The sequence below is a fragment of the Choloepus didactylus genome, chromosome 7, assembly GCF_015220235.1.
Source record: "Choloepus didactylus isolate mChoDid1 chromosome 7, mChoDid1.pri, whole genome shotgun sequence".
Taxonomy (NCBI): domain Eukaryota; kingdom Metazoa; phylum Chordata; class Mammalia; order Pilosa; family Megalonychidae; genus Choloepus; species Choloepus didactylus.
The window spans coordinates 148,206,256-148,230,748 of NC_051313.1; the positions used below are offsets into that span (position 1 = coordinate 148,206,256).

The window sequence follows — 24,493 nt, forward strand, 5'->3', positions numbered from 1 at the left end:
AGCAAGAGCCAACACTGAAGTTTAGGCAGAAATTCTTCTTCCGACTACTGAAATCCTCAGTTTTGGCTTCTAAGACCTATAACTGATTGGATAAGGAGATTCTCCATGTTGCTGAGTGCAATCTCCTTTGTTGATAGTAGATGCAACCAAGTGATTGTAGATGCAAATCCCACGTCAACATACCTTCACGTTAACAAGTAGGCCAGCGCTTGTCCACACTACTAGACACCATGATCTAGCCACGCTGGCACATGAAATTAACCATCACAGAGGGGTAGCTTGAAAAACCTAGGCCGTTGTCAAGTATATCTGGAAAATGCTGGGTTTAACCAAGTTAGGCAGGGGAAGACCTGAAAAAGTGGGCTTTGTCCTTTTGAATTTAAAAAAAGAAAATCCAATGCAACCCAAAGTTTGAACATCTTGGGTGACACAAGTTGCACCTAGGCACCTCTCATGCACCAGAAGAGAACTCAGCAGGATGTTTAATGTACATTCCCCTGTCCTACTTCTCAGGGTTCCTCGGGCCTCACTTCCATCCAAATCAATCCCTGCCTTTAAAATGATTCTGGGCTGCTTATCAATTTTAAAATCTTAAATGCTTGGAGTTAAAAACACCAGCTTTTTAAGAGTTCCAAAAGATATTCCGCATAGTGTCACTAAGGCCACAAGCAAGCAAATGCATTACCCATGAGGTCATATCACATGCCCATCAATGATTAATTTCCCTAATGCAAAATGAATGATGATGTTTCTCTGCAGCTGAGCAGCCATGATGCTCAATTTTGTGATTTCTTCTTTTCTCCATCAACTAGCACATATGCTGGTTATCTGCATAGGACAGCAAGCGTCTTCACCTTTCATTTAACCATCCTAAGTAAGGCAGGTGGTATTATCTGGCTCTTATGGATGGATACACTGAAATACAGAGAGGTTAACTAGTCTGCTCAATGGTACACAGTTTATGAGTGAGATGTGAACACAGGTACATCTGATCCCCCAAGTCTCCAACTCACCCATTAAATCACACTACCCCCAGCAAAGTGTCCCCTCTTCCTGAAGGCCTTCCCAAATATGCTGAACCTACAGTGGCCTTGCCACCTGTGCCAGTTTGTATATAATATGTCCCCGAAAAAAAGCCATATTCTTTAATGCAACCTTGTGGGGGCAGATGTATTAGTGTGGATTAGGTTGGAAACTATCGGTTCAGTACTTCCACGGAGGTGTGGCCATGCCCATTCAGCGTGGGCCTTGATTAGTTCACTGGAGCTCTATGAAAGCTCAGACAGAACAAGCTCACAACTAGCTGGAGCTGAGACAGACATTTTGAAGATGGCCATTGGAAGCTGATGCAGACATTTTGGAGAATGCCATTTTGAAACGCAACCTAGGAGCAAGCAGACATCAGCCACGTGCCTTCCCAGCTCAACAGAGGTTTTCCAGATGCCAATGGCCTTTCTCCAGTGAAGGTAACCTTTGTTGATGGGCACTTTATGGCCTTAAGACTGCAACTTTGTAACCAAATAAACCCCCTTTTTAAAAGCCATTCCATTTCTGGTATTTTGCATAATGGGCAGCATTAGCAAACCGGAACACCACTTTTTTTATATCTCCTAGCTATGAGTCATGTCCCTTAGCTCCATGTAGACCCATCCATAAAAACAGGAATGATATCCTTATCTCTTGAATTATTACGAAAATCCGATGGGATTATGTATATTAAAAACTTTATAAATTATAAAACACCATACATGGCATGGTCACTTATCCTTTTCTCTTTTCTTGTGAGCTTTTTTTTTAATTCATCAGATTAAAAAAATAATAATAGCTATCTTTTAGTTGGTGCTTTCCATGTGCCAGGGGGCTGTTACCTCGTTTCGTCGTCAAGTTGAACCTATGAGGGAGGTTACTCAGCAGGTACAACTTAGACACTTACTAGTTTTGTGACCTTGGGCAGTTCCTTTGTCTCTTGGCCCCCCACATGTAAAAGGGGGATAATGCCAGTGCTCCCTTATGGGGCTGTTGTGACGATGAAAGGAGTTAATATACACAAAGCACATAGTTGGCACCTACGCATTTCTATTTTATTTCTCATCTGATATGTTGGAACTGCCATTCGACTCAGATCCAGCTGATTCTACAACCTTGTAGCCTTTGTTATCGTGGTGTGTAATCTCTCAGGGTGAGTTCACATATCTGTTTGCTTCATCTGATTCAAAATGTTTTAAGGGCAAGGACCACATCTTCCTCTTTCTGTTAATCATGGTAACTGGCAGAGAGTGGAAATAACGAATGTCAGCGGAATTGAATTAGAAAGCCCCTGGCTCTCTTTTCTGAGACCTGGCTTCACCAACCTTGATTTGGCTGTGGCATGAGGGAAGCTGGATCTCAGGGGAAGGAAGCCAGAAAAGAGGGCGATGGGCCATCAAAGAGATGCTGATAGATGAGAAAACCTACTGTAAAGAGCAAACAACTGGAAGGTAGAGCTGCGACTTCACTTTCCCCTTAGGTACATACATCAAAGGATTAAGGGACAGATACCTTTTGGCAGAGGGGATGAAGGGATTACAAATTGGAAACTTGGAAATGCTGAGGGTCTCTCAGACTTTTCTTTCAGAGAGCTAAGGGGTCAGGTCCAGAGCCTGGAAAGTAGGATACAAGAACAGGATGCTCAAGTCCAAGCGATGGGTTGGAGGAAGGCCCTTCTATTTCATCACAGGCTGGCAATGCGGGTCCCTGGGATGATGCCAATTCCTAAGCTGCTGCCTCTCAGCTCCCAAACCCTCTGTCCGCCTTGTGATGCTCCTGCCAGGCTCTGCCAATTGGCCCTGGAGGGAGGCAGCTGGCTGGAGCCTTGAGAAGGCACAGTCCCTTCTTGTCATCCTCCTGCTCCCCTCATCAGCACAGCTGGTGCCCCCCAGCAATGCCAGTTGGGACCAGGAACAGCAGCTGAAGCTGGGCTGCAGTCTGTCCAACAGCGGAACAGCCTCATCACACCCCCTGCTCAGAGACCCCATGGGTCCCTCCTCCGGGCTCCGAGACACCCCCACTTCCTCCTCCTCAGAGGTCTGGGTCTTTGCTCTGAGGACACTTTCACAAGCTTTAAAGTGTTATTAATTCCAGCCTAGAAGGGCAAATGTTCTCCCTTTGTCTTTCTAGTTAGTTGGTTAACATCCTTATTATGTTCAGTTCTCTGTGTTAAACACACACACACATGCACACACAAGAAACTGATGTGGTTTCTGTGTCCTGTCTGGCTCCGGCCGATCCCATGAAGGCAGGACAGGAGAGAGATTTACATTTGCCAGCAAGAATCTCTGATCTCTAATCCTGTGATCACCGCAGATTCTAATAAATTACAGAAATAAGATCCAGAATAGCCAACGCACACCCAAATCTAAACAAAGAAAAGAGGGGAAAAGGGTGTCAATTAGTTACTCGGGATAAGGCATTTGCTTCAAGCCCCAGTATTCTGCTCACTTTGGGACACCTCAAAGGCACCACGGGGACCTCCTTGTCTTACAAAGCTAAATAAAGAAACACTCTCCAAGCACCCTACCTTCTCCCCCATGATTGCTCACCTTGCTTTCCTTTCCTTTATCAAACAAAACTCAGGAGAGGCTCAGTGAGGTGCGGGGTGTGGGGAGGAGGTGTCGGGGCTGTGTGGAACATGGCAGCAGGGGCATGGCACTAAGTGGCAAGTCGCCCCTTCTATGGCTCGGCAGCCAGAGGGGTTCAGCCACCGCCTGTGCAGCCGCCTTCTACCCCAAGGGGCCATATTCAGTTGTATTTGATAAATAGCACCGAGTCAGCAAGCATGTGCTCTGGGTTTTTCTGGGGTTCCCCTCTCGCTGGGGCTTCTCCTCGCCTTGCAAAGTCCTAAGAAACTCAGCCTGAGCCTGAATAAAATGGAAGCAAACGTCCCTGTAGGCTGCTTTTTCAATAACTTCCTCCCGATATAATCTGAGGATGCAAAATGCTCTTTGTTCCCCTGAAAAGGGTGGGGAACTTGAATGTGACAACCTGGATACAAGGTCATTTTTTTTTGGCAGGGTTTTCCGAGGTTCTGATTTAATATATTCATGTAGGGAGGGGAGGGGTTTTGGGGATAAAGGGAAGGCACGCTGGCTCCTCATGTCAGGCATCTGCAAGATTTTCTCTGGTTTTTCTCTGCTGCGTCTGTTCTCTTACCTTCATCACCTTGTCCCTGATCCCTGCATTACTGTTTTTAGCACCCTGCTGGGCACAGTGCTGCTCCCCGGGGGTTGGGAGGGTGTTGGCAGAGGGTGGGGTGGGGGGAGCTGCAGTTTCTGTGCAGAGGTGCTTCCTCCAGGCGCACACCTTCCAAGAGAAATGGCCTACGGAGGAGCTCCAGGACCTCAAACTTCCTTGAGTTGATGGGCTCATTACTCCCTGCCTGTCCTGGGGGAGTCTGTCTGCTCTGCCTGTCCCCTCACACTTGCTCGGTGTTCCTAATGAACCAGAACCCTGTCTGGGCTCAGAAAGGCTTTGGCTGGCTCACCCCTTCTCTGACTGTGACCAGGGAATAAGGGAGAAGGTGGAAGGAAGAACTGAGGGCTGGGGAGGAGTGGGGTGAGGGTGTAAGGAAGAGCCGGCCCATCAGCCAATTGGCTAAAGAGCTGGGCTGAGAGTGGGGCTGGGCTGGGAGCAGGGCCCTGCCTGGGGTGCGGGTGATGGCTGAGCCCTTCAGGCTCTCAGCAGTCCGTGTCCGTGCCACAGCCTTCTCCCTGGGCTGCTCTCGCTTTTGGGGCAGGCAGGGAGGGCAGAAAGTACTGTAAATATGAAGTATTTCCTTGGTAAGAGGAAGTGAGGGGAGACAGAGAGGCTACCACAACACCAGAGCCACTGTCTGCCCTCTTTTCTCATTCTTAGTGGCTCTGGACTGTGGGTGGCTGAAATATGGGATCCCCTCAGTGGACTGGCAGAAGCCCTTGCAGCTCCATGCCAAGGGCTCCAGATCAATCCAGAAAAACAGAGGAAAAGCTTGGTTTGGAGGCTAAGCCTATCTGAGAGTTGGCTGTTTGGTGAATTTCCTGCTCTTCAATCTCACCTCAGTTTAACACTGTTTAAAAATATGACAAATCATAGTAGAGGTTGGACTCTCTTGAAGATTTGAGCCAATCAAAGCACAAATGGCACATTCTGGAAAGGCTAAAGTGAGGATATAAAAATATGAACATGTACAAAATGTCTGCAAAACACACTTTGCCATAAATCAGCCCCTCTGCGCTGGTCTTACCCTTTCTTATTTACCCTATTCCTTCCTTCATTCAACAAATATTTATTGAACTCTATGTGCAAAGAAACACATAAAGTACACTAGAGACACTGTGATTAATAAAATATTCTTTTTCTCAAGAAGTTCACAATCCGGTAGAGGAGATAAGCATGGGTTAAACTAAGTGTTTAATTTAAAAATAGGTTAAATTAGAATGAGGTCTAAACACAGTACTATGGGACTCCAAAGAACCATTATTACCAGTTGAGGCACTATGTGAAGGGAAGGGCCATTTGAATCTGCATCACAGAGAGGGAGAGAGGGAAGAGAAGGCTCTCAGGGCCAGAAGAAATGGTGTGAACAAAGATGTTATATCAGCAAAACCCAATAGGTACTATCTGAAGTTCCTCCCAGCTCCAAATGCTAAGAAACAGATGAACTATGTTGAGTGCAGTGGATCTGAAACACAATCAAGTGGACACATCTAGAAGGCCACTGGATTGTCTATCATGAGAAAGAGCTGAGGCAAGAAGCAAGCTTCATGAGAGCAGAAGATCCATGTGGTATGGTCTTTCCCACAACATCCCAACAAGAGGTTGCTCAAAGAAATTGACGTAACGCATAGAGATAACCTGAGATTTCTTGTCACACCCAATCAACTCCCAAATGTAAGAAGTTGACAGCTGTTCTGGTTTGCTAATGCTGCAGTTATGTGAAATACCAGAAATTAATTGGCTTTTATAAAGGGGATTTATTAGATTACAAATTTACAGCTCCAAGGCCATTAAAAGTGTCCAAACTAAGGCATCAACAAGAAGATACCTTCACTGAAGAAAGGCCAATGGTGTCTGGAACACGTCTGTCAGCTGGGAAGGTATGAGGCTGGTGCCTGCTAGTCCCTTGCTCCCGGGTTGTGTTTCAAAATGGTTTTCTCCAAAATGTCTCTGGGCTTCTGTCTCTCTTAGCTTCTCTCAGCTCTCTGCTTGGTTCTCCTGAGGTGTTTCTCTCCAAGGGTCTGGGGGTCCTCTCTTAGCTTCTCCAGGGCAAACTCTGGGCTTCATCTCTTAGCTTAGCATCTCCAAACATCCTTCTGTCTGCATCTCCAAGCATCTTTAAGCCCTCTGTCATCTCTTAGCTTCTCCCAGGGAAAAAGTCTGGATTACATATCTTAGCTCCTCTCTAAAATGTCTCTCAGCTTCTCTGATTTCCTTGTTTCCATGAGCTCTCTTTAAGGACTCCAGTTATCTAATTAAGACCCACCCATTGGGTGGGGTCTCATGTCCATGGAAATAATTTAATCAAAGGTCTCACTCACAGTTGGGTGAGTCACATCTCCATGGAAACACTTAATCAAAAGGTTCCACCCAACAAGATTGGGTTAAAAGATCATAGCTCTTGTTATTGCTGCTTGGCCTTGGGTCTCTTGGCATGAGTTTTGGCATCTAAATTTCATTTAAGTATGGTATTATTTCCCCCAAGTTCCAGGAAATTAATTTACAGTTTTGTCAAAAAAAGATGAGGTTAAACTGCATTAACACCAAGGCATTCCCTCGTCCATCCCCAAAGTTTTAGTAAACAGATGTCTGTCTGGGTTTATTACAAAAGTGTAATGCTGCATTTGTATTTGTTCCTCAGCTCCATCTTTCTTTAATGTTAATGATTTAGAAATTCTAATGACCTTAGAATAAATATTCATAGCTGGTTTTGATGACTGCTAATTGTCATGATTAATCCAATTCACCAGGAATTTCACTCTATGTTAGGAAAATAAAAATGAATAAAAAAGAGTCCTTTTCAACAGGAGCTTACAATTTAGTGAAAGTGAAAGGTCTTGAGATACATATAACCTGAGTGAGGCCTGATAGGCTATATGCAAAAGGGAAGAAAAAAAATTTTTTTCCAAAAAATTAAAGTCCTGACAAACTCAGTGTGATTTACGAAGCGAAATTAAGCATAAAATCTAATGGGTCAGGTACTCCATACGAGGCGTTTAGGGGTAAAAGATGAACGCAAATACTATATCGGTCCCATTTCCCACCCAAATCCCTATTAGCAGACCAGATATTGGGAATGCTTTCCTCAGAGGTGGGATGGCTGTGAACGACACTCATACTCAGCCTGTCCCTCACCAGTGAGGGCACTTCTTTGTGCTGGCCTCCGCTGAGGTGCAGGTGGCAATGTGGGCATGGTCAGGCACATCACCCCAGGCAGTACCTGGCTGTCACCTGGGTAGCTGCAAAGCAGGTGTGCTGGCCCAGGAGTTCTCAACTGGCTGTCTGGGAGGATCTGCATCTCGCGGGGCATGGCCTGGCATTGTCTCTTCTAAAAGCTCCATCGGCAATCCTGATGGCCATGGAGGGCGGAGAACTGCCGCTCCAGCCTAATGCAACATGCTTACCTCACTCTGTAAAAGGCCACAGGCATTGCTTTTCCCTCTCACCTTTGCCTGCACTGAGACCCAAATCACTAGCACTGTCAATTTTAAACATATTATCTAACATTTACTGAGCACTTATTAGGTGCAAGGCACTGAGCTAAGGACCTTATGTACATGTTGACATTTCATCTTCAAAACAACCTTTGGAAGCCAGTATTATTTGTTCCCCAGTACACAGATGGAGAAACTGTAAACTTACAGAGGGTACGTGACTTGCTCAGTCATGCAGCTATTCTGGGCTGCAGCTGGGACTTGAACCCCGTCTGCTTGGCATTGAAGTTGGTACTTCTAACCATGAAGATGTACTGGCTCATTTATGTGTATGGAACATTTCTTTTTAAAAATGTATTCCTGCATTTATGCTCAAAAGGCTATTTTGATATATATTTCTCCAAGAAATGGAGAAAAATAAAATGTGTGCTTCCAGTTGGTGATTTACCAAAGGGATATATATTCATAAGGTAAGAAAATTAAAAAAAAAAATAAAAATACTGAAGAAAAGGATATTTGGTCAGCATCTGTTCTCATAAAACATTTTGCTGATTGTGCACCTCCAATCTCAGCATCCCAAATCTCAACACCGTGACCCCAGATACGGAGTGTCCCACTGTGCTTTGTCGAACACTGGGGAGCCACTGAAGGAAGACTGCCTTGTTCTAGCACTGCAGAGCAGCCGCTTTCAGCCACAACTCGAACTCGTGTGGAGAAACTTGAGGTTGCCAGGTGAAGGTATGGGACTTTCGTTGTGTTTGAGATAAAAGGTTTTTCTTATATTGTTCTAGAGAAGATTCCTGCCAAAGACAAACTAGTTTTCTGAGCTTATTTCTCTAATTAGCCTTTGTTGCCCTCCTGCCACACTAACAGCAACCTGACTACTACTAAACACTTAACATTTGTGGGCCAGTTACTGTCCCCGTCTTTATATTTAATCCTCACACCAACCCCATGAGGTAAGGGCATTTATTATCTTCACTCTACAGACGTGGAAACTGAGGCCCAGAGAAGCTCAGGCACTTGCCAAGGTTGCGGAGCTGGGACCGGAACCCAGGTGGTCTGACTCAGTTCCGGAGCTCCCCACCGCCCCTTCTTCCTGTGTGCCAGGCTCAGTGATTATAAATAAAAGCTGAGGGGCGCCATTTGCAATAGAGACAGGGCAGGGAGGGCCAGTTCTGGGTGTGAGTCTACAGAGTGACCTAAAGACGTCAGGAGAAACTATCAAGAAAGGCTTCATTCGATAGTCTTTATTCCCAGAAACTGGTCCTCTGGGAAGCTAATAACCTGAGCCAGTCAGTGTGAATATGGAGAGAGGTGTAGAAGATGAGGCGTGAGGTGGGGCCTTTGGATTCTCATGGAGCTGGGTTTGAGGCTTGACTCAGTTTCCTGGGAGGGACCTTCAGGGTGGTGCAGGGATTACAAGATTAGGCAGCGGGATCCTTATAAGGGATCAAATGTGAGAGAATCTACCCAGAGCCTGGCTCCTAGGGGCAATCAGTGAATAAATGGTGATTAATTGGGCAGGGAGGACTCAGAGGAAAAAGGGTCCTGGATGAGAAAAGAGGGACCAATTGGCAGAACCAAAGGGACCCCTTCATTTAACACAAGTGGTGGGCTTCCTTCCCTCTTAGCAAGGGGAAAGGGGAGGAGTCAGAGCAAAGCTGAAAGGTGGGCAACGCGGCAGGGCAGGGAGAAGGTAACACCTGTGATCTGGTCAGCAGAGATGCCTGGGAGTTTGCTTTTAATGCAGAGGTTGCAAAACAGACAGTTCTTAGGCTAAACATGTTGTCTGGTGTTTTAATCTGAATAATATGCCTACATCAAAAAATCAGGAATGGTTACACCCATCTGGCTTTCTAAGAACTTTAAAAAGCAGATGTGGCAACACTGGGCTTACTTCTACAAGGCAATGGCAGTGGCCCTTTTGATAATGGGGTTGCAATACCCTATACTGAGAGGACTGCCATAAACACCCCCTTACCTTCACCTGGGTCCCCTAACTCCATTACGGCCCATTGGTCACCCTAAGCTGAGATACTGAAAACAACAGGCAATAAGGCCCCAATTCTCCTGAGAGTTGGAAGCAGATGTAAGTCCCATGGATGAACAGTATTCCTGAAAACCCCAGGGAGTGCCCTGGGTTCTAAGTCTCTTTAAAAGTTTTTCTTAGTAAGTTTATTTTTTTAGAAACTTAAGGTCTCCAGATTGCTCCTATGCCAGATAAGCCCTGAAGCCCAGGGGTACCAGTCTCTCCAAGAACATCAACCAGTTTCATTCCTCTACCCCATAAGGTTGACTCCCCTTTCCAGCATGAATAAATTTAAAATGGTCATTGTCCAGATATCCCTGAAGATTGAGAGAAAGATCAAATGAGAGGGAGGAGGTGTAACTGAGAAATTTGGGTTTAACAGATGACTGCAAATACTGACTCATTATATAGATATTTCTTTTTAGCGTCTAGTGTTTTAGAATAGCCAGAAGGAAATACCTTAAGTTGTTAAGCTGTAATCCAGTAGTCTTGATCTTTGATAATGATTGTATAAAACTATATAGCAAAACGAAACAGAACCAAAAAAAAATGTCGGTTGCTCATGTTTGTATGTATCTACTTGTGGATGTGTTGTTCCATTCCACTGATCTATATATCTACCTCTGACAACATTACACTGTTTTAGTTAACTACCTCTACTGTAAGCCTTAAAATTGGGTAGAATGCAATATTAGAGATCAATAAGAGGGGGGCATAAGGGATATGGGATGTTTGGGGTCTTCTTTTTTCTTTTTATTTCTTTTTCTGGAGCAATGCAAATGTTCTAAAAGTGATCATGGTGATGAATACAAAAATATGTGATGATACTGTAAACCATTGATTGTATACTCTGGATGGATTGCATGGTGTGTGAATATATCTCCATAAAATTACTTAAAAAAAAAAAAGACCCATGGATGTCCTGTGGATGGATTTGGGGACTACGCTTCACAGTAGTGAAGAGGTCAGACTGCCGTCTCCATCGTGGTGTAGAGCCCAGGTGGCAGCCACCGGCCTACAAGTGCTTCCAATCCACCTTCTGCCCCCCACCTCCCCCTCCCAAATCAGAGTTCCACATGCCTTTAAATGTGCTGGCCCATGCTTTACAGACAGTATCTCCGTTAATGACACATGCATTAAAGCATGTATTATCTCACTTAACAACCCCATAAGGGAAATATTATGTTATACAAATGAGATGATGGAGGCTAAGAGAGGGAAGTGATTTGTCCACACAGCTGAGATCTGCACGTGGCTCATGGACTTGAGCTCCGGGTCTGCTGGACCTGTAGAATGTCCCTAGGGGCTATCTTTAAAAAGGTTCCACAGTCAATGAAGTTTGGGAAATGCTGGCTTCCTTCACGTTTCTTAAAATACTAATGGGCTTTGTGAATCTCCAAATAAGGGAAGCCATCTTCCCGAATTAGCCATGAAATCTTCTTTTGCAAGGCATGTGACAAGAGGGATGCTCTGTTGGATTCTGGAGGTGGATTCTGGGTAGATTCTGGAGCCAAATGATTCAAAACTTTTAATATGGGTTAAGCAGCACAGACTTTGCAAACCAAATCAAGTGCATAGAAACTTCATATTTTTGGAAATATTTATAGAAATCAAGTAGCTGATGAACCCACCTTTTCCTCACTTGTCTGAAATCTCAATTAAAATAAACCCTGTTCTAAATTCTATTCATCTGAAATTTTATTCACCACTACTCTAACACACCCATGATAGCAAGATAAAAACAATCTTACCCATATAGGAAATTTTGACATTTATTGCTTTGCACATTCCTCAGTACAACCTTTGTGAATTAGGAATCATTGCAGTCCCGTTTTATAGATGAAGAGAACGACGCCCAAAGAGGATAAATGAATTGACAAAGATGAAAGAGCTCCCTAAAACGTTAACCCACTGAAACACATCCTCAAGGGCTGCACGATACTGATGTACCTACTAAATACAAATTTAATCATGTCTAACATAGTTTTGATATTAAATGCATTTTGTGTTCTTATTTATCAGTCATTTGAAAATTAGTCATATGGTTAAGTCATGTTGCTCCCAATTAACTACATATTTTGATGAAACCCATTCCTCAGCTGTGGTGGTTTATAAAAGACATATCAGTGATTCTAAATAATGTGGCTTAGCCACATTGTGATTACAACACATTGTAATCCACCAAGGAGCCAACCCTAAGGGCCGATAGTTTTTAAAATGGAAACCTGGAAGGTTTTTATTTTTAGCCTACGTAACAGTAAATATTTATTTTCCCCACTCAGTTCTGTTTTGTTTTTATATACAGTTGTTCCTACAGCTCTCTAGCCCCATGTTTGGGTATGAAAAAGGATATGGGAACCTGGAGATTCCAATAATCACAGCGAATCTCTCCTCCCTGGGCTGCCTCCTGTCATTTAGTTTCCATGTAAGCTAATTCTTATTCTGATCAGAGCAGAAGGCACTGAAAGCCAGGATTTTATTAACACCACCTATATCTAACCACACTCAGGCACATGAACAAACACAGCCTTCTTGTTTTCTAATTACACATTTTTCAGAGGAGCTTCTTGGGTTGCTCTTGATACAGGTGATGAATAAAGTAGCTTTTGTTTTTCGAGATTGATTTCTGAGACCTCTTCATTAAATGCTCTTTGGGAGCAGATACATGTCTACGGAAGATTAAAAAACAACAACATGATGATAAAATAGTCATATATCAAGGACGTGTGCTTCTGACAGAACCCAAGATGCTCTTTCTCCAAAGGACACATTCTAAGATGTAAATACACACACACACACACACACACACACACACACACACGAGGAGGGAGGGAGGAAAAAAACAACAGAAGGAGTGCCTTTTCAAAAGGATTTAAAAACCTATTTGAAATATATATATAAAATTCCTGTCTATAGAATAATAAGCACTTGAAGATATGGCTGGAATACGAAGGGCTGAGGTTTGTTCAAAGTCAAACCAAGAAGTCTGTCTGTTGTTTGTTATGATGTTGGTACAGGGGAGAAACAGATGACAGTGTTGCACAATTGGCCAGTTCTTGCAGAGAGTTTGGTAAATCCTGCTATTTCTGTCTTGCAGTGTGGATAAATGGGTTTATGAACATAAAAGGAAGCATGGAAAGTAGAATTCTGATAAGGGGGTGGTGCAAACAACCAGAGGTGGGCAACCCATCCTTGAGCTCTGGTTTCTTACCTTCCAGGCAGAACCCCAGGGCCTGCCTGTGCCCTCAGGGTGAATGGGGGAGGGGGGCGTTTGGGATGGTGGTTATTCCACAATAGCAATGGTGGAGAGGGCTCCAGGAAAATCCCCTGCTTGCTTCTGAATCCTCCCACAAACTGGGTGAAAAAGCCATTTAACCCTGAGGCAGCAGCCATAGTTTTCACAGGAAATTAAGTCCAGAATGTCTCAGATTTAGGGACACAAAAGAGAACCCATCCAGTGCAGACTTCCCCAGTGAAAACAGCTGCTGTCTGAGCCAGGGGGTGGAGGGGGTGGGATGGGGTGGGCGGGACACTAGAAGGTTTATCATGTGTACAGCAGACAGCCTGAGTGCAAAAGCTGGCCCCACCACCTACCATTCAAGCTGTGTGGTCTTGGCCTGTTAGTTAACCTTTCTGGGTATCAGTCTCCTCATCTGTAAAATGGGGATATCAACCATTTCCGTGTCATAGGGTTTTTATGAGGCTTAAATAAGCCAGTCTTTGTAAAATGCTTAGGACGGCTTCTGGAAGCAAGATGTAAGGATGTGTTAAAGCAACCAAATCTAATTGTGAATATAGGAGAGAGGGAGAGCTGGTTCTTGCCATTGAACAATCTGATTTATTAATAACTCAAAAGGCATCCATATTTCTCTGGAAGGTTTTAAACTGCTCCACAGATGAAATCCCTTGGAAGAAGAGCAATTTTCATTCACTATATAAATTGGGAAACTGAGGCACCAAGCAAACATCCTCGAGCACATATAATTCTTTTGTAAGCCCTGCACAGTGCCTCTCCTCAGGATGCACCCACAGCAGGTGCTCAGCAAATGCTTGTGGCCGGAAGCGAATTTCCTGAGGATTGAGAACTAACCAGGAAGGTAAGTGAAACAGAAATATTCTTCTTTATTCTCATTTCATTCATTTTACAGCTTCTAATCATTAAGGAATAAAAGTGACACATCTGGCATACTGAACCATTTGCATTTTCATAATGTTTTTTTTTTTTTAAGCATGAGAGCTATGTATTGGGCATAAGGAATACACATTCTTTGGTAAAATGTTTGTTTAAAAACTGTCAGTGGTCTAATGATGAATGAATGAGGGCTGGAAATCACCAAACCCTGCAGCACGTTTATTTCTTAAAGGCCAATTAAGGCCTTGGATAAGTGCTAATTTAATAAGCCTCAAACAGCTCCTAGGTGAGCTTCACGTGTTACCTTGCTATGAAAAACAAGTCATCAAAACTACACCAACATATGACATCACGGCACCTGCAAGGGTGAACAGTGTTATGTCAGTAATGACAATACAAGCTCCAAGATTTGTGTGTGTGTGTGTGTGTGTGTGTGTGTGTGTGTGTGTATTTCTTTTTTTTAAACTTCTGCAAAGGTCATCTACTCAACTTGTGAAATCTGATTAAAAGTCAGCCCAACTCCGGAGAGTCTGACATCAATTATATGTGCACAAGCTTAAAGCCATCGAGAAACAAAGACTGCCCCAAAGTATCAGATGGAACCAGAGGAAGCTGTGAATAATTGGCCATTTTGACCTCAAAAAGGCAATTTCACATGGTTCAACATAATAGTTATGTAACTTAGGACAAATTTCTAGGTTCCCCAAATCTCCATCTCAGTGTCTAAGTGGGGATACTCTTACTACTTACTTTACGGTGTTACTGTCAAGATTACAGAACACACATATGAAAAGTCCTCAGCCCAGCGACTGGGGGTCCGTAGTGCTTTTCGATAAAGGTTAGTCACGCTTCCCGGTCCTGATATGAGCAACTGGTTCTGACAATGATCTACTGAAGCAAATTCTAAGGATCATTTTGAAAGGAGTCAAGCTTCTTCGTTAGAAGCCACCCTGACGCCCCTGCGCACAGGCTGGACACCTGCCCTTCCTTCTTCTGTCCCTCCTGGGCATTTACAGCAGCAGCAGTTTTCACACAGCAGCTATCAGCCGGAGGAAGGTTCTGGAGCTGCAGGGTAAACACGCAGGCCCCACGGCTGGCACACACCTGGCTGGGAAATTCTGCCTGTGAGGGCTGCCCAGAGTGAGGGCACCCTGTGGGATGGTGGTCAGCATTAAACCAGCTGGTTGCTTTAGCAGCTGCACTAGCAGCCAACGGCATATGATGAATTTTTAATTTTTTTTTTTTGAAAAAGCAAAGTAAAATGCATACAAAGGCACTCTGAAAATCTACTTTTTCTGCCCACTATGGCCTGCCCTTCTTTCTCCTTTTTTTTTTTTCAAAAAAAACTTTCTTTTGCATCCCTAGTCAAGGGGGCAGATAAATACTCTGAAATTGTTTCTCTGCTTCTTGTGCATTAGTATTCTCTCCCCAGCTCCAGTGAGCACTGTCCAAGGCTGGAGCGCCCTTCCCCCACCTCTGTGCTGGGCACACCCCAGGAGTCCCCAACCCTGCCCCCAGGGCTGGGCTCTCAATAAAGGGATGGTGAATAATTGATGCTGCAAATGCAGTTGCGAAAATGGCTCCCGGTCCTCAATCACTCTGCATGCTTTTAGGTGCTGCAAACCTTCCAAACAAAAACCATCTTCTTTTTAGACTTCCTGCAAACTTGTCAGGCTGCTGTAATTTCAAACACTTACCCACTTTATGCACACAGAGGGATAACTTTACATAACCAAGGGATATATGATTTTTCCCACCAGCTCCCTTTCTCCATTATGCTAAACAAAGGTGGGTCTTGGCAGCTACGCTTTGCTTTTCTTTTTCCCCCACTAATTGCACATATTGACAGATATTTACATTGGAGATAAAAAGCAGAATTCCACGTGGGAATGAAGAGGGCTCCACAGAAGGGGAAGGGTGAGGCCCTCGCCCTGCAAAAGGCTTTCCTGACCTTCACATCACCAATAAAGGTCTCCAGAGGCAGAATGGTAATTGACATTTTGGTGGCATCATCCTGCACTGTCTTGTACGTTGAGTGATTTCACAGGCCAGGTCTTAGTCTTATATTCTGTGATGTAAGTAGGGGAGGCTTTACACCCTCTCTACAGGGAGGGAAACTGGGTTTAGAGAGGGTCAGCATCCATCTGGCAGTTGGTGCTGCTGTCCATTTGGGTATGGGGGTGAGGATGGGCATTGGGGGATGGGGTGAAGCTATTGGGAGGGTAGGTGATTTCTGTGTGGTGGTCTTTCTGCCAACCAGGTGACAGTGTAGTAAAAACACCTTGAGGCCTCAGTTTCTTCAAATAGAAAATGGGGGTAAAAGACAATCCAGAGAACCAAACATGTCTTAAACTTCATCGTCCACCATTTGCTATTGGCCCCGTGTTACGACAAAGGAAAAGTAGATGAAAACAAAGGCAAAAAAAAAAAAAAAAAAAAAAAGGACTAAGCAAGATTGTATGGGTACTTGATCCCAAATGGAAGGGCAATATTAAAAAAACCACAAAGCTATTTAATTTTTAACTAGGCTGGCAGGTACCTGTAAGTCTTATTTGCATCACCAGCAAGTGACGGTGTTGCCATGGTGATGACTAACCTGTACAGGAAGGAAATAGCCATAGAGAAATCATCAATGGCTCAACAAGCTATTGGCTCTCGGTCACAAACGATAAAGCACACACATCCCTTCCGTGTGGGATGTAAAGCATGTTCAGATGGAGCAAGGGTATTATTGATTGGGGGAAAAATAACTGGGACCCAAGAACAGGCATTAATGTCTTATTATTTATCCTATCTGTGGGGGAAGCCATTCCAGTAAAAAAAAATAAAAATTGTCTAAAAAAATTGTAGTGCATTTGCTCTCAATTTTAAGCACATATATTAACTCTGGACAGAGCAGGAGATTTTTTTTTTTTATATATACAAGCACTTGATATAATCATCTGCATACACATAAAGCATCTACCATAAATATTCATGTCAACATCTGTATCTATAATAGTTGTGAGTTACCGAGAATTTACTGTATGTCAGCCACTGTTCAAAGGATTTTACACATATTTAACATATTTATCCTACAGATAGAAATTAATATTATTCCCATTTTACAGAGGAGAAAACAGGACTGGAAGTTTCATACCCTAGTAAGTGGTAGTGTTGGTATCTGAATTCAGGTGATCTGGCACCAGAGTTCTTGTCTAACCACCATTTTTATTATTTATCTTTGCATCTCTTTTTAAAATAACTGTCATTTAAATTGAAAAAGTAATAAAGTCCATTTCCCCCACCCCTACCCCATGCACACAGGCTTCTTCATTTTGGCCAGTCATGCATGGAGTGTAACGCAGGCTGGATGTCGAGAAGGGGATTTGCTTGAGCACGGACCCTTCCCCAAGGTGCTGGAGCCTTGCCCAGAGAGAAAGGGCATTGCCTGAGCCGCTAAGGGTGGGCTGGAGAGTGGGTGCTGGGCCCTGGCTGTGAGAGCCCTCTTAGACACTGGTCCCCAACAGGTGTTAAGGGAGGAGCTGCTGAGCAGACACCAGGAAACTTAAAAACTATTCTTTCTAAGAAGGGATGCAGATAGACATCGGCACACTGATGTTCACGTGGCAGTATTAAAAAATTGCCAAAAGACGAAAGCAACCCAAATGCCCATAACAGATGAGTGGAAAAACAAAATGTGATACATACATATGATGGAATATTATTCAGAGGTAAGAAGGAATGAATTCCTGAATGAATCTTGAGGACATTATGTTAAGTGAAATAAGCCAGACACAAAAGGACAAATATGATATGATCTCCCTGATATGAACTAACTATAATATGTACACTCAGACATAGAATATAGAATACAGGATACCAGGATATAGAATGAGGCTAAAGAATGGGGAGCAGTTGCTTAATAGGTACAGAATGTTTAACTAGGTTGAACTTAAATGTTTGGAAATGGACAGAGGTGACAGTAGCAGGTTGTTGCAAGAATAATTAACAGTACTGAATGGTGTGTGAGTGTGGTGGAAAGGGGAAATTTAGAGTCATGTATGTCACCAAAAGCAAACTTGGAGGTTAAAAAATGGGAATCTATAACATGGTGAATCTTGTGGTAGACAATGTCCATGATTAACTGTACAAATATAAAAAAGTTCTTTCACATATGACACTGTTACAAGGAGTTAATAATAGAGAGGTATATGGGGAAAATGTACCTACTGTAAACTAAGGACTATAATTAAAAGTAATATTTTAATATTCTTTCATCAACAGTAACAAATGTACCACACCAAAACTATGGGTCAATAACAGGGCAGGATAAGGGTATGGGAGGATTTGGGTTCTTTTTTATTTTTATTTCTTTTCTGGAGTAATGAAAATGGTCTAAAATTGATAATGGGGAAGTATGCCAACTATTCATTCTAATCGGCATGGAATGGAAATATTACCAAATTTCAGGGAATATCAGCTTAAGTTTAATACCTGCAAGAGGACACTATGAATGACACAGTGGCATTTAAATTATTATTATTTTTTTTAATCAAAAGCAATTGCTAAATGTTGGTATTTCCTGCTTTTCTGGATCTATGATTATCCATGATTATCAAGGATTCCCTGGCCTCACTTTTCCAAAGTTTTGGTAAGCAGTTTGAAGGAAAAGAAAATGCAACTGGAGACTTCAGAAATAATTGTGAAGGAAGAAAATGTTAAGAAATCATAAAATTATTTCCAATTCCACAAAATAGTCCAGGCTCATCTTATACTTTCCTTCCCCAGCCATGGAATCAGCCCTTTCTACAAAGGGCACCTGCTTCCTTTTAGTGGCGAGCGGTATTTAGAAACCAAGATCCGAAGACTATGTGTGCTCACTGCTACTTTTGTATCATTGTTTAAGGGTGGATTCAAAGTTGGCAAAGCTAGGGAAAGGGGCAGGGTACACCCACATGTAAACACACATTTATATTTTAAATCTAAAAAAACCATGAGTTTACACCAACCCATGACTCCATTCTAAAAGCCAAAGCTTATTCTTGCCTTTCTTTTATCCATATCTATAACTCCCTTTCCAACAATGAGAAACCTAACTCCCATTGCCCTCAATATATTTATGTCTGCTCAAGCAATGTAGAATATACTCACACCACTGCAGAAAAAGACCCTCCTAACTAGAGTTCGTTTTTAAAGTCTTTTTTTTAAATTTACATACAATGACACATACAAATCATAAAAGTAAATTCCCTTGGGTTATGATAGATGTGTACAACTTTACAACCCACTGTCTACCCATTACGTTGGAGAGCATTTACAAATACCCCAGAAAATGCAAATGTGGGTCTAAGAATGACAGGGATGTCAAAGGACACAGGAGCTGGCCTGAAGACACTCCCACTGGCCAAATTTGGGAAAATCAGAGGTTTGAAATAAAACACATAGTACTGGATTATAACCCATTGAATAAAATATAAAGCATAAGTCCTTCTGATATAAATGAATGAATGGTATGAATGAATGGTAGAAGAGGAAAAGCTCTTCCTTATGATAGAATGCCAACAATAAATATTAATTTCCAAGTATCATTCATGGATGCTAAAACCTGAGAATGAAAGGTTGATGAAATGCAAGATTTTCAGAATATCTCCTTATTACTTACAAAAGAAAAAGACTAATTTTGTGGTGGAGAAACACAGGGGGCACTCCCTTAACCCCCTGATGAAAGCTATTACCACCAGTGTGGGAGGAAACTGACATCACACTCTTCCTGACAAGGACAAGACATTGCTTCTGTGCTATGCCTGCCAAGAGTGCACAATCTGAATCCAACCATGAGGAAACTTTGGACAAATCAAACGGAAACATATTCTACGGAATAACTGGTCTGTCTCTAAGGTCAAGAAGCACAAAGAAGGGCTTAGAAATGATTCCAGAGTGAAGGAGACCAAAGAGATATGACAACCACATGCAAAGTACGAACTTTTACTGAATGCTGGAATGCAAAGAAAATAGCAACAAAGGACATTATTGGGACAACTGCACACATAGATATGTATCTGAGTATAAGGCCTTCTGAGTAAAGGCGTTCAAGTGTTCTTGACTATTCTTCCAATTTTCTGTAAGTTTGAATTTATATGAAAATGATAAGTTACAAAAAAACCATGTCAAGTATAAAACAAAAGCAAAAACATAATATAGGTGCACTGTAAATAGCTCAAATGTTATAAAATAATATAAAATAAAAAGGATGTCTCTCTTCTAAATCAGACTACCAGACTCCTTCCCCACATTCAATCACTGCTACTAATCTCTTGGGTATACCTCTAGGGAATACACAGAGGCATAGATATCGGTCCCAACCCCTGGTCCTGTGTGTGAACTCGTTTGTAAACAGGACTTTGGAAGATGTTATTAGCTAAGGTACTGAAAGATGGTGGGCCTTAGTCCAGTATGGCTGAATCCTTATAAGGAAAGGAAATTGGATACAGAGAGAGAAAGCCCCGGGAAGAAGATGGAAGTCAACGCAACCTGGAAGAAAAAGGAAAAGATGCCACCATGTGCACTGCCATGTGACAGAAAAAGCCAAGGACCAACGATCACAGTAGCCAGCCTGAGAACGCCAGTCTCCTGCGAGAAAGCATCACCTTGCTGACAACTGGACTTTACAATTCTCCTAGCGTCAAAACCGGGGGCCCATAAAGTCCCATTGTTGGTATTTGCTTTAGCAGTCAAGAAACTAAGACATCAAGTAACTCTGGCACCTGGCATTGAACCTCCAAATGGCAGGAGAAAAAACAAGGTGTCAGAGTCATTAGGCCACGTAGGACAGTGACTGAAACAATGGGCAATGGAGAACAAAGTGGGAAAAGGGGTCTTAACCAGAGGGCTCGTGATTCAAAGGAGCAGTATCTGAAAATGCCAAACCTAGAGAACCCTAATCAAGTTCTCACTGTGCTTTCTTTCCTAATTTTGTTGCTCAGAGGGGCAGGATTCCCTCCCTGTTTCTTGGAGACCTGATTTTTCATACGATTCAACAATCTTTTCCTTTAAATTGTTTATTATTATTTAATAGCTAAGTAATCATCTACATCATCTTGAAATGACGGTATTTCACCCACATCAAGAAAGGGGCATAAATTAAGTCAGACCAAAATGAAATTGACAGGCCCACCTCGCGGAGTTTTATACATTCCTATAGACGCTCCTCTGATTACAATAAAACTAGTTAGTCGATAAATAATGTTTGAGGCTCTACCTCATTTGTTCAGAGCTCAAGTTCAATTTACATACTAATGGCTGCACATTTGCCTTTAATAAATGCACTATGTGAAAGCAAATGTAATTAATGAATAACTATTTAAGTGTAAAGTTACCATGTCTTGATGAAAAATCAGAAAATGAAACAGCCAGTAACTCTATTTACTTCTTCTATTCTAGGAAATAGAGCTAATCACAGAATGAGGTGACAAATGAACATTCTTTCATAGTGGTACAGGAGTGGAAGTGTCTCAAGGTCTCTCCATAAAGAAATGAACAGAAACGGACAGAAAAGAACAGGTCTCTCATCAGGCTTGACTTCTGTGATTTGGAATTGGAAATGTATGGCCAGCTGCCAGGACTGGGCAGATATTCTTTCCAGGATCAAGGGACCTGTCAATAATCTTTCTTGCTCTCTTTCTAGAATCTGTCGAATAATCAGGGTGAGTTTTCCAATCAGCAATAACACAGAGGCTCCACACCCAGAGACATTACTTCCATTGAGGCTAAATTAACCGACTGACAGGGAACATTTTTCATTCTCTCTTTTTTACTTAAAAAAAAAAAAAAAAAGAGGTTAAATAACACTGTGCTGGCTTGAATGTATTATATCCCCCAGAAAAAGACATATTCTTTGATTCAATTTTGTGGGGCAGACATATTAGTGGAGATTAAGTTGGAACATTTGGATTAGGTTGTTTCCATGGAAATGTGCCCCACCCTACTGTGGGTGATAACTCTGATTGGATAATTTCACGGAGGTGTGGCCCCGCCCATTCAGTGTGGGCCTTGATTAGTTTACTGGAGCACTATATAAGCTCAGACAGAAGGAGCAAGCTTGCTACAGCCAAGAGGGACACTTTGAAGAATGCACAGAAGCTGAGAGAGTAGCTGCAGATGAGAGACAGTTTGAAGATGGCCGTCGAAAGTAGACTTGCTCTGGAGAAACTAAGAGAGGACAAACACCCAAAGAGCAACTAAGAGTGACATTTTTGAGGAACTGCAGCCTAGAGAGGAATATCCCAGGAGAAAGCCATTTTGAAACCAGAACTTTGGAACAGATGCCAGCCACGTGACTTCCCAGCTAACAGAGGTTTTCTGGACACCATTGGCCATCCTCCAGTGAAGGCACCCAATTGCTGACATGTTACCTTGGACACTTTATGGCCTTAAGACCATAACTGTGTAACCAAATAACCCCCCTTTTATAAAAGCCAATCCATTTCTGGTGTTTTGCATTCTGGCAGCATTAGCAAACTAGAACAAACACAATACAACTTTCTGTGCTGCAGCTGTATAGCTAACAAGGACCTAACTGGGAAACTGGGTGCGAAGGAAAAAAATCCCATAAAACTAGAAATTTGCATCATCTGAGAAGAGGAATAATTTACCTTTAGAAGATGCAAACATCCTGGAAATACAATGTTAAATATGCATATTTAAGCCCATAAGAGTGGAAAAGAGAGAGAGAGAGACGTTATGGTTTTTACCATTCCACCAGAATGCTGAGAGTGTGCTGTAGTAGTCAAGATTATGAAGCTTTAAATAAAGAATGCAAACCAACTTTCAATATTTTCCCCTTTCCCACATGTCTGCCAAAACAAGCACATTAGGAAGATCTTCCAAACATTCAAACGTGGATAGCTTTTACTGGAATATTTGATTCTAACTTTTTTTCTTTCACTTATTAGTCCTTAGTCAAGGAAGAAATAATTTTCTATTTAAAATACAGAGACAACCCCAAGAGAAGAGATTTCTGAATGCTTAAGACAACTGTGAATTTTTAAGTTTTTTGTCTTAATAACTTGTCTTCAGTAATGATTAGAATTTGCACAACTTTTCCAAAGCAAGGCTAGTGAGCCTTAAGCATCTTTATGGAATCACAGCAGATGGACCCGTGAGCTGAGCAGGCACCAGTGGAGAAGAATATATGGCTGCCCCTACAATCCCTCCTGGATTCTACCTCCACCTCTGTCAACACACTCCTCATTTCTGGAGGATGCCTCAACTTTATCTTATCTGTTGGCTTTTGTACTCTGTCCCCTTTACAGCAATTCCCCAACCTCCAACACCAACCCATGCTAGTACTTGCTACCCAACTACATCTTACTTGTAATGATATGCACTCCCCAACTTTAATCTGCCCTGGGCCACCCTCTCCAAAGGACTCAGCTTTAACTCATCCTCCACAACGATTTCTGACCTGGATTGAGTTGTCACTTGGACACAGCTACACCTTCAACTATTGCCCAACTGAGGACCTAATTCTTCTGATCAAAACAAAAACAACAACAACAAAAGCAGTGATGACCAAAAACCCTAAGTTTAAATTTTTACACCCATGTACTCAACTTGATCAAAATTGTTGGTTTTCTTCTCCAAATCTGTTTTTCCTCTTATTTCCTGTCCACCCAGCTCCCAAGCCAGAAGTCTGGGAATCATCCCCTTTCCGCTTATCTCAGCTGAAGGTGATCATGCACCCAGGTGGCCCAGGCCAGTCCCAGGTGGACCTGTTGTTGCAGCATCGTTACCAACACAGCTGCTTGAAGCCTCAAAGTGCACCAAAACACAATTTAAATGATAAATTGTATGATCACTGCATCTCTGCCTCCCATCAGGCCCCAAGATCTTTCCATTTTGTCTCCTAAAATCATTTGAACACAAACCCCACTGTCTAGCCTCTCTACTGCTTCTCTATTCAATCTCAAGTCATTTCTTCCCTAGTCATTGCACTAGGCCTCGAGGGGACACCTAGCCTCACTGCCCCCAACCCATCCTCCAGCCCTGGGACCTGCCTAAAATACAAATCTCATCACGTCACACAAAATTTGAAGTCTTGCCAATTGCCTTCCAGAGAAAATTCAAACCCCTAATCATCACATCCTAAAATTTGCCCTTGCCCATCTTTCCAACTCTATCTCAGGCCACTTCCCTGTAAACATTCTAATCTGAACCACATGCTATGGCTTGTTGTAGGCCTCCCTTTCCTTCTCGCCATTGCCTGGATTACCTCCTGCATTCATTTCCTAGGGCTGCCATAACAAAGTACTACAAGCTGAATGGCTTTCAACAGAACCTTATTATTGCCTTGCAGATCTGGAGGCTGGAAGTGTGAATCAAGGTGTCAGCAGGGCCATGCATCCTCTGAAGCCTGAGGGTGATGGCGGTGGCTTGCCAGCAATCCATGGTGTTCCTTAGCTTGCAGCATAACTCGATCCCTGCCTCCACTGCATGGCCGTCTTCTCTCTCTCTGTACATGTCCAATTTCCTCTTCTTATAAGGACACTAGTCATACTGGATTAGGGCCCACTCTAATCCAGTTGGCCTTATTCTAACTAACATCTTCAAAGATCCTATTTCCAAACAGAGTCGCAGTCATGAAAAGTGGGGGGTTAGGACTTGAACCATCTTTTTGGAGGACAG

General features: G+C 42.8%; 1 protein-coding gene across 4 annotated transcripts in view; it reads right to left on the reverse strand.

Moving 5' to 3' along the window:
• FARS2 (phenylalanyl-tRNA synthetase 2, mitochondrial) overlaps positions 1 to 24,493 on the reverse strand; it is a 618,388-nt gene that overhangs the window by 193,268 nt on the left and 400,627 nt on the right. The window lies entirely within an intron of this gene.